At 47.8% G+C, this 15,327-nt stretch overlaps 1 long non-coding RNA gene across 2 annotated transcripts; it reads left to right on the top strand.

The window, feature by feature from the left end:
• The first annotated feature begins 5,268 nt into the window (after positions 1-5,268).
• On the top strand, positions 5,269-14,769 carry LOC116148673 (uncharacterized). Of its 2 annotated transcripts, XR_010377136.1 has the most exons (5): positions 5,269-5,508; positions 6,147-6,312; positions 6,992-7,175; positions 11,625-12,788; positions 13,064-14,769. It is a non-coding gene; the product is annotated as an uncharacterized LOC116148673 (long non-coding RNA). The 2 variants fall into 2 exon arrangements; XR_010377135.1 differs by having other exon boundaries at positions 11,625-14,769.
• Positions 14,770-15,327: the final 558 nt, after the last annotated feature.

Below are 15,327 nucleotides of genomic sequence, written 5' to 3'. Positions count from 1 at the left end.
CTGCTTTTAATTCTTAGTAGTGGGGGTAGGGTGTTTGTATTTTACTGGAGATATTTTGGCATTAATATCTGTGGATGTGTGTCATGGCAGTTGGATGCTGAGGGCAAACTGAAAAACCAAATGAAAAACGTACTTCCTTCTTTGGTTTTAAACTATTCTCACTCCCTCCCCATTTTCCCCATCCAGTGGTATACTGGTAAATGTTTAATATTCTGCTCTCCTAGAAAAAAAAATTATGTATACAAGTGTACACAAGTTTGCTATAAATTTTGCTGATGGCAAGGATACCTAATACAATTAACAAATAATAATAAAATGTACTTTATTGTAAATTCCGTATAGCCAGTTGATTCTCCCAGGATGCTTTAACTGATTTTTGCTGAACTCTTGCCAATCTGATTGTAATTCAGCCATGATTTGAAAAGTAGAATTACATCCTAATCTGTTTATTTGTCATATTTATTGTCATTCACTTTGATATGTGATCTATTAAACTATGTCTTACCCTTGTACAAATTATACCCATTAAAGTGAACCACTTATAGCTTCAGCGCTCATTGTAAGCTTATATAATTTAACTTGAATAACAACTATTTAGCAACTACTGGCAAAATTCTAAAATTTAACAATCAGCTCTAGGGAGCCAGTAGGAGCCGTCTTCAGCACACCACTGCCCTGTGCTTTTTTTTTTTTTTAAACTGTTTGTGTCGAGTGAACGTACTGCTCTCAAGATGTTCCTATCACTGACTCTTGCAGGGGCTTTAAAGAGTGGGAAATCATTAATATCAGTCCTTCAAGAGGGTGCTTTGGTTTGAAGAATTTGACAAAAGCTTCCTGAAGTGCATGGGAAGCTCGCATATTTCTAAAGTTGGTTCTATGCTTTCATTTTTCAGAGTTAAGTATACTGATAATAGGCATCTCTAAGATCGTGTTTTGAGCATTGAAAACATTTATTGTTTAGATATTTGTTTGGAGAGTATGTTTGATCCCATTGAAAACTTCTAAACGTCTTTAAGTATCTTACACAATCTACCAAATAAGTTAAATTGTACAGTTCAGTCTACCTCTTCTTTTCCTATCTGGATTTCGGCTGCTGTTTCAGTGAGGCTGTAATTTCTCCCCGCCCCAGTGTGGTTTGTGTGGAAGACAAAGAACAAACTGAGGGCAGAGCCCTGAAAGCAGATTTGAAGCTCTCTGAGATCTGTTGCTGACCAGTCCTATTCATGAGTTGGGGGAAAAAAGAAGAGCCATTGTTTTTAATTTCCACTTAATACGAAAATGTTTGTTTTTTAAAAATGTTTCTTCCTGCTGAAAAAAAATTGTATTTTTAAAAGGAAAAAAATTTCCTCTCTTGGCTATAAGAAAAAGTCAGCTGTATGAGCAGGTGTGACCATATCATAACATGCTGATACGATATAAATCAATAAATTTTTACCTCTCAGGACTTGGACAACCTTGTTTTTAACTCTTGGAGGCATAAGAAACATAAACCAAGTTATCAATTACCCAATTCACATATAAACACACACACAAATGGACCATGGGAGGAGGGTTGTCTAACCTCTGAAAATGAGACAGGTTGTTTTCACAGTCAGAAAATTAATTAGGTATGATAAACCCATTTAATGAAGGAAGAAATTGGAACGATGTTTTCTTAATAGAAAATGTGAACATACCACAAAGCTCATTCCTGAGTTTTTCCCTCGAAATTTTCCGTTGCCTCTCCCTGGACTACTTTCTGCCTTTTAGGTGTGCGATTCACTCTGGAGACGGTAGTAAAATTCTCACTGATAAGGAGCGCTGGGCCATCCTTGTGGCTAAAGCAGCTGCCTTAGTGGTGTCACTGAGAAATCACGTTCCTATGATACCTCCCCTAAAATAACACTTGCTGCATCTTCACTCCTTTGTTTCATTTTTGATGCAGAAACTCCCTGAAAAAGTCTTAATGTTCAGTTTTCTTATCAGTTAACTAACGCCTAACACTATATCAGGATCAGCTGATGGACAGTTAAGGGAAAAGAAAATAGACACCTAGAAGCAGGGAAAATCAGAAGAACTTGGGGTACCAGGCAGAAGAACCCAGGAGTGTTAGAAAGCAAAGGGAGTGTTGAAGTCTGCTGTCTACACACAGGTGCACACACCCCAATACACTAGGCCCCCGGGGAGTATTCAAACACGGTGGTCTTAAGGAAGTCGACTTCCAAGCAGACTGTCCTCAGACTACCATCCCTGAGGGTTCACCTGTAAAGGATCCCAGCTGCCATTTCAGATGCTCTGCCCTCTTGGCAGAAGAAGAGTATGCCTCTCAGCCATTAGGCATCTCCAAGATGCCAAACAAAGGGACAATTCAAAATATTGGTGACAAGAAGCCTCTTTTAATCAAGGCATCTAGAGCCCACAATAGGGCTTTTTCTCTTTCCCTGATATGTACACATTTTAATAAGGACAAAGGATGGCATTGGAAATGAGGCATCTGGGCCTCTATTGGATCTGTTAATTCTGATATGTTTAGTGTGTAACAGTGAGAGCAGTGGCAGCTCCGGGCTCCCCAGAAGTACAAAAGTAGCAGCAACCAAGAACTCTTTTGGCTTAGGCCCAGGACTGGCACAATGTCACGTGGTTACAGTGAGTCACAGGGCAGTGTGGGAGGGTCTACAAAAGGGTGTGAATGAATGCATGGCTGATTGGCAGCCATCTTTGAAGACCAGCTAACCCAGTAAATAATCCCTCAGCTATCTGAATAATTAAAGAACGCTGGATGGATCTAGAAAACTCTCTCACTTCGACAAGTTTGCCCATAATTTCAATCGTTGGAAAATTTTTTGAGTTTCCCAAATACTTTAAGAAGATTACATCTGTTGATCCATCACTCATTCATATAAATCACATTCTAAAACAATGGAGGTTCTGTTTGGGAGTCACCTTTATGTTATATTTGGCACTGACTGATTCAATCACTGGCCCTCCTTGGCCCCCCGGAATTTCAGAGCCAGTGGAACTTTAGAATAATCACCTTGTTTTGAGACAGCGAATTTCATCCTGGTGCAATTTTGGTCCATTGCTGATAGCACCAAATGTCTACTGAATAGAACTGTGGGGACTAGAACCAGGTCTCTTGATTTCCAACCAAAAGTTTTCCTCCAAACAGCAGATTGCCTCTGTTTGGGTTTCTGTTTTTTGTAAATGAGTTACAGCCAAAGGATTGGGTATGCTTGTTAAAAGAGTGATGGATCTAAAAACTTCTTTAATTTCCCTTTCCTTGATTTTGAAGTAAACATAATAGTTCCCAAGCCCTAGAAGTTTACTTTTTAATAAGTGTTCCCCTCGGCTGTTGCAGAGATACAGTTAACTACTAAAAAGTCTGAAATCTATGCTTTTTCTCTTTTTGGATATGGAGGTGAAATGTATTTTGTTTTTATTTTTGCTCTGTACAACATAGAGAATGCCTTTGTTTCAGACTGAAGGGGATAGAGATTTCAATCTCGTAGTTCCTTTCATTTCTGAATTCCAGGTTTGAAACTGGTAGCAGATAATAAATTCATGACTACCCCTAGTGCCCAAATGTCCTTCCATCACGGTGGCCTCTGGCTTCCAGGACTTGTCTAAGTAGAAGCCCACAAATGGGCAGCAGAAGCCAGGACTTGGCGCACGAGCTTGAATCTCAACCCCTTTGACAAGGGTTTTATCCTCTCAACTTCATTCTCATGTGTTAAATAGGAAACTTTCAGAGAGGTCCTTTCAGTGTTAAATGAGATTGTGTGTCTGAAACACATTGTACTGAATGCTCGTAAGGGAGGCTGCTTTCTCCCACCGCAACTAGCTTTAACAGAAAATGTAAATTATTCCCAAACCCAGCTGTACCTAAGGTCCAAGTAACCTGTTTAGTTCAGAGGAATTATATTACCATTGCATAGGCTGTAATGCCCGTTCTCACTTTCCAGAGCCCTAGGTCCCGGTAACCTGAAAGGCAATCAGCATAGCCAAGCAACTAACCTCACCTAGTCAGACTATACCTAATTATCTAAGGCTCCAGACAGCAGCAAGAGAAAGCTTTGAGGCTGGAGAGCCAATTAGGAAGGTGAGGAGACTAGGGCATAAAGAGGAAATAGAACCTTCTAGACAGAAGACATTACCGAGTCTTAATAGGGACCTATTTTTGCTTCTGAGACATGATGTCACTTGTGGTGAAGACCTTGAACTAATTATCAAAAGGGAGGGAAATATAATTTCTAGTAGTTGGAAGCTATCCACCAGCCCACAGTTCTCCATGTATAATTCATGTGATCCTAAATATAAAAGCCGGCATGGAAGGCATCCTAAAGATTTAGGAAGCTGCACTGATTTTGAAAGCCTTTCCTTCCTAGTTGCAGAAGGTTCTGAGGTTTGCATCTTGCACATTGACATTTTATCTTCCAGTCGTAGGTGCAGTGTTCTCAATTCTTGGAAATTGGGTACCAGAAGGAAGTGGGCAGATTCGAATCAAATGTTTCTCATGGTTTTGGAGGTGCCGTGGTAAAGTACAGAGGAACTTTCAGCAGCTCTGGGACAGCAGGCATGGGTTTGAGGTCCGGCTCTGCTGGGAGTGCAAGTAGAGAGGTGATACAAAGGTGATGTTTCAAATCCTGATCTGGCCAAAGAGCCTTTGATTTCCCAGCCTGATAGCCCCCAGGCTGTCTAGTCCAGCACTTACAGAACTGCTTCAGAGTCCTAACGCCGGAAAGTGACAATTCCACAAGAAAGAGGATGAAGGGCAGAGGTGAGAGTGCGGAACAGGCCTCTTGGAGGAGATTTAGAAATACTTAGAAGCCATCATCCGGTGATGACTCGTGGGGATACAGCTGTGTCTGCCCAGGCATGACAATATTCAGACAAGTCCTGAGCTGGCTTGTCACGAAGAGAACCTGGCTTTGTTTTCCTAAAGAACTATTTAAAAAGGCAAGGAACTGAATGAGTCAAGGAATGTGGAATTTATAAAGTAGTTTCTCCTCGGAGACAAAGAAATGGAATTGTTGACTGTTTAACCTTCAGAATTTCGTTCCATTATTGTTGAATAGTAATTGGAATAAACTGGAATTGTGTCTGTATGGTGGGGAAACGTGTTGTGTCAGGAGGAGGACTGAGTCTGACAGATTCACTCTTTATTGAAAGAGGAAGGAGGGGAGCGACAGGAGGGCCCCCTCACCAGCCCTGCTGGGGCTCCCTGTCTCACCGCAGGGGTAGATTCTAACGCAGACAGACCAGCCCAAGTGGAGTGCCCCTGGGGTTTTCATTTGAAAGGCATTTGGGGTTGGGGTGGGGCGGAGTCGGGCACAGGACAGAGCTACAAAGAATCTGAAAACCATGAACAAGCAGGAAGTGAAAGTCAAGTCCTTATCTTTGCTATAAGCCATGCAAGCAGGCGAGCACCAGGTCTACTGAGCAAATGAGAAGCAACAAGCGTGTCCTTCCAGGAGCTCCCGCCATACGCTGAGCCGCAGACATCTGGGTGGCGCGGGTGTGTGCTCACAGGTAGGACCCCATGGTGAGGCTTTTCCACCTGGGCTGCGCCTCCTGGGCTCCAGCTCTTCCTGTCAACCCTGCAGCCCAGCAAGCCAAGGACAGCCCCTCCTGCCCGCACAGGTCCCAGGCCCCAGGGGCCTCCACTCCCATTCCCTGGGGCGGCTGCCCTTTGAAGCCAAGGGCTTTGGTGACGCGCTTAGGATTTTCTTGATGGACCTATGTCCCCAGTCTGGGGTGGGACGAAATCACATGGTTCCAGAAACTTCTGGCCTGTCCTCGACTGGCACTTCTAAAAGCACTTGCTCCACCCTCTTTCCTTGTGTGATTGACTCTTTGGATGTTGGAAGGCGTGTTTCTGTTTTGTTTTTTTAACTTTCTATGTTATTTCTCTGGACACTGGGGTGGTGGGGGCGGGCCATTCTGTGATCCTGCTTTGTCCACCATCTTTAAACAGAAGTCTAATCCATTTAAAATAAGTTTTAGTTCATTAAAAGTCTGCTTAGCTCCTGCCGCTTTCATGACTGTTGTTCAAAATAAAGCACATCTGAAAAAAAGACACTGTATTCCCTACAGCCTGGGGGGTTGTGGGTGGGGGAAATAATTTAGTACTACAAAGAATTAAGGAGTTTCTCCTTCTCTTTTGATAGGCTGAAAGATGTCCTCGGTGAAGTGAGATTTCAACGGCTGATAGAAGGAAAGGCTGAGTGGGGCAGCCAAGGCTGTTCATCTACAATGTCTCAGTTTCTACTCCTAAGAAAATACCAATCTCATAGAGTGTTGGTGGGAATCCAACGAGATAATCCTTGTGAAAAGGTTGGGAGAACCTTAAAACACTCCATAAGAGTAAGGGGTGGTTACAGTTTGAATCAACAATGAAACGGGGCCTTTCTTGCCATTAGAAGAATTCACAAAGAGGCTTGGGTGAGCCGGCGCCACGGGTGCTGGGTAGGAGATCACAGCTCTGGGTGGGGTTGAACCAGCTGACTCCAAAGGCCTCCCCCGCCCCCAGGAGCCCCATCTGTCACAGGGGCCGGGATCAAAGCTCCCACTGTGCCCGCGCTTTCTGCTCTGCTCCAAGGAGGGAAGAAACAATGAGCCCAGCTTGGCCAGAAGACAGGGTTCGCATTGCTCTCATCATTTGCAGGGGCCTCTCCCCAAGATTCCAGCCACCAGGCAGGACAAGCTACCCAGTTTGTGGGACTCAGTGCAAAATGAACATGTGGAGTCCCCGGTTCAAAAATGTAAAGATTTTCCAGATGGCAACAACAGAGCATTTAACCAAGCGCAGGTCACACGTTTATGAAGTTGGCCCTGCCACCAGGACCACCAACAAGGAAGCCACTGAGGAATGTAAGGAGCCAGGCTCCTGGGGGGTCCTCCTTGTCCCCTCTCTGCCCCCCACCCAAGGCACTGTGGCAGAGCCAGGATTCAGATGCTGGCAGTTGTCCTCAGAGCCTTGCCTCTTAGCCACTCGGATTTCCTCTTTTTCCAGGGGTTCATCACAATGGCTCAGAGAGGGGAGCTGCGGCGGGACAACTGCTACAGGAATGGAGCTGGATCACCAGGCTGCAGCCTCTCCTCCTTCACTGTCCTTAGTAAAACCACACCAAACCCACCAAGGAGGCAGGCAAGGCTGCCGGGAGCAACAGGCAGAGACAACCATGCACCTCGTCCAGGTAAATGGTGTCTTAGTTAGGGTTCCTTCTAAAGCCAAGCCTGATATAAGGCTTTGGGTGCAGGTAGTTATTTGGGAGATGATTCCTGGAATGGGTCAGGGAGCAGAGGGCACAGAAAGAAAAAGGGATGACAAAAAGCCAATATTGGGGGCCCTACTGAGGCCACCACTGTAGACAGAGGGATCACAGCTCTATGGGAGGCTGGGCAGTCACCCACCACCTCCTGTTCCCCTGTTGATGAGGGACTGCCCCTGCAGCTGTCAACTTCCCCAAACTTCAGGGCTGCCCCTGCAGTGAGTGGGAAAGGATCCCCTGGCGCTAATGAAGCCCCAAGGCCCAAAGCAGACTCAGGGCCTGTGCTTGAGGTGGGCCATGCCCGAAGTGGGTATGAGCCCAGCCATTCACCACAATGGCAGCTGAAGACAGCAGGCTAGGGCACTGCAGTGAGGGACACCCCAGATGTCTGGATAGGGGATACCAGATTCCCCTGGGAACTGGCCCCCCACAGAGGATGGGGGCAGGCGTGGCAAGAAGATCTGTGTGGATGAAATGTCATTTGCATTGTTCTCCTGTGCATTTCTTTGTTTCCTCTCCCTTTCCTTGTTGACTGAAGTCATGTGATATTCCAGCTATCCGCTTAGCCTGTCCCCTCCCTGTCACACCGGGGAACCAGCACCAGAACCCTGGCGAGTGGGATAGTGGGGCATTGTTTCCGGAGTGTGTTTACCGCGTGGACTGGGAAGAGGGTGAAAGAGGGGAGAAAGGACGCATCCTGTTACCCTTACAGCCGCATGTTGACACCCCCCAGATGGCATCACAGAGATTAGCCGTGGCCCTGCTGAAGGGCTCCAGGGGATGGGTTAATCCCCAGAGGCTTCGTAGAGAAGGAGACTCAAAGCCCAGTCAAGGATTCAGAGCAAACTTTGCTGCTGGCACGCGAACCCCGGAGACCCCCACTGTCCCGCCCCTCAGTCCCCTCCTCCTCACAGGCTCACTGGGGGCTCGGCCTGGCAGCTGGCTGGGGGCTGTCAGGGCTGCTGGCTCAGCAGGGCCTGCTCTGAGCCTCTTGCCAGGCCCTTCTTTCCCTCCCCAAGCCCTCTTCCCTTGGCCACATTTCCTCGAAACCACTTTCTAGGTCCTGGTTACCTCCCCGACTCTTCTGAGAAACTGGTTGCCAGATTGACCAGCCCAGAACCTCTGAGCCTGTGCGCCAAGGAGCAAGTCCGGGACTGTTGTTCATCTGGGAGGGGAAGGACCCTGGCCTGGGAAGTAGGGACCCTGGGGCCGTGTCTCAGCCCAGCGTCTCTCCAGCAGTCAGGTCACATTCCCTCTGCCTCCATGTCGGCAGCAGAGATCAAAGGGAACAGCACATATGAGGGGAATTTTTGAACCAATGGAGTTTTATGGGAGTGGAACATAATGACCATTGTTTCTGCCCTTGCTCCTGGCATCGTATTAGGGCTTCCTGGCACCCGCAGTGAACTTCGTTATTTGGAACTTGTTCACTTGGCAAACTCCTCTTTGTCTGGAATCTAAACTGAACGCTCCAACAGGCCAGTGGTGAGTTGTGCCGGGTCGTGGTGTGATGAAATGGGCATGCGATCTAGGACCTGAGCCAAGAATTCTCCTTACATATCCAACTTCTAGGAGCTCCGTGGCCTCGGGCAACCTCCTCGATTTCTTAGAGCCTTTGTGATTCACCTGATAAACGGGCTCATTATGCCTGCCCTGTCTGCCTCCTGGGTCTCATGAGGGTCAAGCTAGATTAAAAGGGTGAACTAGATGCTCAAGTATTGTATAAATGTTGTGAAAACCTTTCTGACTTGATTCCACAGCACGCATCCACCCACCAGGCCTGGTGTGGACTTGGAGGCACAGATGAGATCCTGAAATGTTTCCTGAATCTTCTGAGAGAATCAGGGCACAAGGGAAAGACACCAGGGATATGGGTAGTTGTCACCATTATAGTGGTGGTGGTTGTTTGAAGATATTGCAGATCAGAGAGAGGAAGGAGGGAAGGGATGGACTTGGAGTTGCAGAAAAGGAAGGGAACATTAGTAAGAAGTCTCTGGGGGGATGGCAGGAGCCAGAAGGAAGGAGCAAGTCAGGGCCCACAGTGCAGAGCCTCCTTCTAAGGAGGTGTGTGAGACAGGCTGGGTCTGCAGGAGGGGGTACAGGAGGCAATCAGGAGGGGGTGCAGGAGGGGTCTGCAGGGGGTGGTGCAGGAGTGGGTGTATAGGGGGTGCAGGAGGGGGCACAGTCTGGGGTTGCAGGAGGAGCTGCAGGCAGAAGTGTAGGAAGGGGTACAGGAGGGCCAGGAGAAGATGAGGCAGCACATGTGGCAAGTGATATTGGCTCCCCCACCTGCCATGCTGGAGAACCCCAACTTTTCTCATGTGTCAGAAGGGCCCTCCCCCCACCCATGAACCATGGATGAACCGTGATTGGTTTAGAATCTTATTTTATACCAGTGATTAGCTTATTAGTGTGACCCAGTCCTGGCCAATAGAATCTGGGAGATAGTCTACTGGAACTCCTGGGAAAGATTTTCATCTTCTTGATTTAAAAAGTAAGAGAGAAATGAGGGAGGCTCTTCCCTCCTCCCCATCAACATTCCCCGGAGCCTGTGCCCACCCACCCGTCATTAAGTATCTGAGCTGGACAACTGGCTCACGTTTCTAATCAGCTCCTCCACTGCCCACACCTTCCGTGACTGGTTGGTGTGAGAGGCTGGAAGGCCAGAGCGTGGGAGGGACGCTAACCCAGAGCCTGGACATTGTTAAGCTTCTGAATCTAGGAATTCCCTCCAGGCTTCTTGATGTGTAAGACGGGAAACAATTTAAGCCTCTTGTAACCTAGCATTCCACTGACGAGAACCCGGGATGAATAACATGGATAATACGTGCCACTGAAGAGATCGTTAGAGTTTGCACGGCACTTTTATATACACTTTATGCTATTTGATGGTCACAAAAGGCGAAAGGATAAAGGACCTTTTCCTCTTTTTAAAAATACATGAGGAAACTGAGGCCAGGGAGGGAAAATGACCCCCAGAGTCACACAGCTAACTGGCAGTAGGTCTGATAGCACAAGGCAGGGCTTCTGACTCTTGACCCAGTAGACTTTCCATTCCACCTGCGAGAGACGAAAATCAGAGCAAACACCAGGAGATGCAGATGCCTCCAGACACTAAAACGGAAGGTCAGATAGCTCCTTATTCTCACCTCCGAGAAGAGTCCAGGGGAGAATAAAGGAGAATCTGATCATCAGCTCTTGATCAGCCACTGGGTCAGGGAACTGAGCCCAGGGTGGAACCCGACAGTGCTGGTGTGGGGATGTGGACAAAGAAGGTGGCATGTTCCGCCACCACTCCCTTCCTTCCATTTTTTTCTTTCCATCAACAAACATGCACCAAGTGCTTCCCATGGACTAAGCACTGTGCTGGGTCCGCGACACTGAACAGAGCGGACAAGGTCTCCTGGAGCTCATCCTCTAGTCAGGAGAAACAGAAGACAACTCAGTGAAGGACAGCTGGTCCTCCTTATTCTCAGTTCCACATTTGCAAGCTCACCTACTTGCTGGAACTTATTTGCAGCCCCAAGATCAATACCTCCAGCACTCCCAGGGCCCTCCGGGGACAGGGCAGAGCAATGAGAACTGAGTCGCCGGATGTGCATGTTTGGGTGGAACCCTCTTGTTTCTGCTCTCATACTATAAGTACAAGGGTCCTTTGGGGGCCCACGTTTGTTTTTTCATTCTTGTGCTTTCTGTTGGTGATTTCGTTGTTTAAACTGGTCCCAAGCACAGTGCTGAAGCTGACTGTCCAGTATTTGCAAGGGCAAGAAGGCTGTGAAATGCCCCACAGACAAGACGAGTATTACGTAAGCTTCCCTCAGGCACCAGTGCTGTCAGCTGGGCGTTCAGTGTTAATGAATCGACAGAATATTTTAAGCAAGGTGTCCCTAAACAGAAACACACATAGAACATGGTTTGGTCTTGATGAAAATGCTGTGGCCAGAGGCTCGTAGGTCCTTAAACCTGTGTTTCCCCGATGGCTCAATATTTGCTAATTCATTGTTCATGGCAACTTTACAAAACATAAAGACTACCATTTTATTTATGAGTGCCAGGAGGAAGATCAAACAGGGAGTTGATGAGTGTGTGAATGGGAAGGGGGTTGATCAAGGGAGACGTCTCCAGGAGGTGAGATCTGCAGATGAGAAGCAGGCAGCCAGCTCAGAGACCTGAGCCGAACATCCCAGGGGCACCGGCCTTGGGTGGGAAAGCTGTGGGCAGGGCTGGGCATGGCTGGGCAGACTGGTGCCTGTGCAGTGGGTGGGCCTATGAGAGGAGGCCAGAGGGAGGGCCCCCGAGGACCACACAAGCACTTAGCCTGAAGCCATTGGATGGTTTTAAGCATAACAATGAAATTGATTTCTGGATTTTCAGAGCTGCCAGGCTGCTGTGTGAAGAATGGATCAAAGAGATCAAGATGGAAGCAGGCTCAGCTGGTGGGTGACTACAAGGTCCAGGCTTGAGATTAATATGGCCCCCACCACGGTTGTGACACTGGAGACAGATTTGGGGTATATTTTGGAGAAAGAGTGAAACTGGATAGGCTGATGAATTGAATGTAGAAAGTGAAAAAGGAATTAAGATGACACCTAGGTTTGGAGGCTGAAGCAAGTATAGGAATTGGGGTGCCAATCGCCCAGATGGGGATGACTGGCGCAGGAAGATGACAACATGTAAAGTTTTGAGTACCTACTGGCTATTAAACAGGACCTGTCACGTGATTGGAAACACGAATCTGCAGCCCAGCGGTGTTGGAGAGGTAAATTCGGACATGAGGGGACTGGATGAGCTCACCCTGGGCTGGTAGGGGCTGGGAACTCCTGCAGGATCCAGACAGAAGGGGGTTGTGACAGGGAAAGCCATGGCCTGAGGACAGGGCCCATGGAAGTGAGGCTAAAGGCTGAGGGAGCTGAGGGTTTAGTTGGTGGTAGAGATAAAAGGCAGACCTGAAGCATTCAGATGCTCCAGGCTTGGAGACGGGAGGCACCGCCTGCAGCCGCACTCTGTTGTAGCCGGCAGGACCAAGCTTCCTGGTGAGTAATCAGATCTAACGCCAGCCTGGCGCCCACAGCAGTGCCTTGCCCTCTCCCACCTGCCAGTAAGCACCTGAGCTGGATAACAGCTGGTTCACATTTCCAACCAGTTCATTTCCCTGATGTCAAAGATGTAGCTCTTGGGGGCTGGGCATTCAGTGGAGCGACCAAAGGCAAGACTGGCCTGGGCAGGGGATTAGAGAACCTTTGGGATTCCAGAGCCGGTCATCATCTTAGACAATAGTGGGGCAGTGGGAGGGAGCAGAGATGGAAGGAGGAGGAAGGACACACTGGTAGCACGAGGCTCTGGTGATAGCTGTGTTGTGCCCGCTAAATAAATCAGGAAGGGGTGATCCTGTAGCCTGAGGCAGTGTGGTGTGGCAGTTCACGCACAGGCTCTGAAACCTGACCCCTTGCCATTCAGATTTTAGCTCTGCCCTCACTCCCTGCCTGGATCAGCCTCTCCATCTGCAGAAGAGCCCCGAGCACAGTGTCCTCATGGTTGGTAAGAACTCCATTTAACTTCTAGCTCTGAATTCAGTGATGATTTCCAAGCGTCAGGTCACGCCTGCACGGATGACAGAGAGGTGGCTGTGGCTGGAATAAGGCTGTGGAGGGGGCAACAATATAACAAACAGATCTGGGCAGCGCTCAGAACCGGTCAAAGGAACTCTGAGTTCAGTAGGATTCTGTGCAATCACTGCTTATCGTAATGATATTCTCGATCCCATATGCTGCATATGTTTCACACTTTTCATCTTATGTATTTGTCTCCCGCAGCTGCTGTGACAAATTACCACCAACTGAATGGCTTAAAACAACAGACATTGATTCTCTCACAGTTCAGGAGGCCTGAAATCTGAAAATCAAGGTGTCTTCCGGGTTGGTTCCTTCTGAGGGCCTTGAGGAAGACTACATCCCATTGCTCTCTCCTGGCTCCTAGTGGCTTCCCTTGGTGCTGGGCATCCTTTGGCTTGTCGATGTGCCTCTTCAGTCTCTGCTTCCACCTTCACATGGCCTTTTCCTCTGTGTCTCTCTGTGCCCTCTCCTCTCCTTATAAGGACACTGGTCACTGGGTTTAGCGCCCACCTTAAACGCAGGATCGTTCCATCTCAAGATCCTTAATCAATTATATCTGCAAATACTGGTTTTTCACAAAAGTTTTTTATTTTTAATTTTTTTGAGGGGGAGGTAATTAAGTTTACTTATTAATTTTTTAAAAAATGGAGATACTGGGGACTAAACCCTGGACTTTGTGTTTGCTAAGCATGCGTTCTACCACTGAGCTATGCCCTACCCCCCTTGCAAGTACTCTTTTGAAATAAAATCACATTCTGAGGCTCTCTGTAAACATGGATTTTGAGGAAACACTATTCAGTCCACTACAACTGGCCCTCACAATCTCCCTTGGAGCAAGAGGGACAGGTACGATTGTTCCCTTTCTATGAATTGGGAACACGGTCTAGAGAGAAGGGACCCAGCCTATGGTCATGTAACTAGTGGGTAGGAATAGATCCCAGATTTAAGTTCCTGCCCCAGTGCTCCTTCCCCACCCAAGTTTTATTCTCTTTAGATAAGCGCCTTGTGTGTATATGTGTGAGAGACAGACAGTGAGGGCAAGAAGGAGCTTTCGTCTTGTCCGTCCAGCTCTCCTCCCCCATCTGGCAAATTGACTTTGGCCTTTTCTTACCATGTGATTCCATGGAGACAATCACTCGGCAGGACACGCCACCCCACCCCCAGCACAGGGGTTCACCAGGGGCCCAACCTGACCCAACCTGAACACCACAGCACCGCCGCTGACTGCCCTTGACTGACTGATCCAGAGATGAGCCAATGTATTGTGATCCAAACCGAGCAAAACAGAGCCTCTTCTTAGCTACTTAGATCCTCAAGGCCTGAGAGCACAGGTCTCATTTTATTAGACTGGTTAAGCTGGGAAAGGAAGCCTGGAGCTGCTGGTGACCACGAGGGATGATCCAGACACAAAGTGTGCAGATGAGACAGGATGGAAGGGGGCAGGGCACAGCCATTCAAGGAATGCTACAGCAATTAACATCAAAATGGTGAAAGATTCGACCCCCAGTAGACCTTGAGGCTCAAGATGGTGGGAGATTTGACTTCTAGCAGATCTTGAGCCTCATTATACCCTCACTGTAATATATTAACATGGTGAATAATATGTCCACAGGCACCATGGCAGTCCCAAGGCTAGCCACGAAAGGTCAAAGAGTGGGAAATGGCCAACTTCCTGGGAATCCCAGCCCCTTCCCCTTAGACTGGTCCTTCCACTTATTAGCATATGAAGCCACCAAGCCCATAAAAACCAGCAACATGGCGCCTCGTGTCTGGCCCTCTCTCTCCCTCTTCAGAGACGGCCCGCATACTGTCCATGGGATGTGTACCCACGTTTAATCTGAGCGCACAACCCCGACACCTTGTGGCCTTTCTCTTGCCTTTCAATGTATCTCTCTGAATAAATCTACCTTCACTCAACTGTGGCTCGCTCTTGAATTCTTTTCTGCGCAAAGCCAAGGACCCACGTTTGGCGGGGCACGTCCCAGGGGCTCAACCAAAGCCTGGGACACAGCCCTTCTCACGCCCCAGATCCATTTTCCTGCATCACAGAGGGAGACCCGGTGACACTGGGGCGTCTTGTCGCAGCTGTCCCCAGGCCCTTCCCATGGCTTGGTGGGTGGAGCCAATGTATTGTCCCTCTTGCCTAAATAGGTTCACACTTGTTTTCTGTCACCGGCAACCACAACAGTCTGAATTATCATCTTGGCACAAAAACAGATGTCACCTCACTTGGGCAATAAGAAGGTCAGTAAACAAATTTAGAAGTCATATTTGGTTTTCAATTTAATGGTAGACAGCACAGTATTAATCTAGAGAAATTAAATTAAATTTCCAGAATACAAAAGTGTTGACAGAGCTCCTTTTTTTATTCAGTATGAAACCGCAAAAGAGACATTTAAATAGTTTCATGATTTTTACTGGCTACACCCTGTGATAGGCAGACTTCTAAGATAGTCCCCAATGAC

Source organism: Camelus dromedarius, chromosome 21 (genome assembly GCF_036321535.1).
Source record: "Camelus dromedarius isolate mCamDro1 chromosome 21, mCamDro1.pat, whole genome shotgun sequence".
Classification (NCBI taxonomy): Eukaryota; Metazoa; Chordata; class Mammalia; order Artiodactyla; family Camelidae; genus Camelus; species Camelus dromedarius.
The sequence above is the reverse complement of the archived record's forward strand: the minus strand, read 5'-3'. Positions and strand labels throughout refer to the sequence as shown.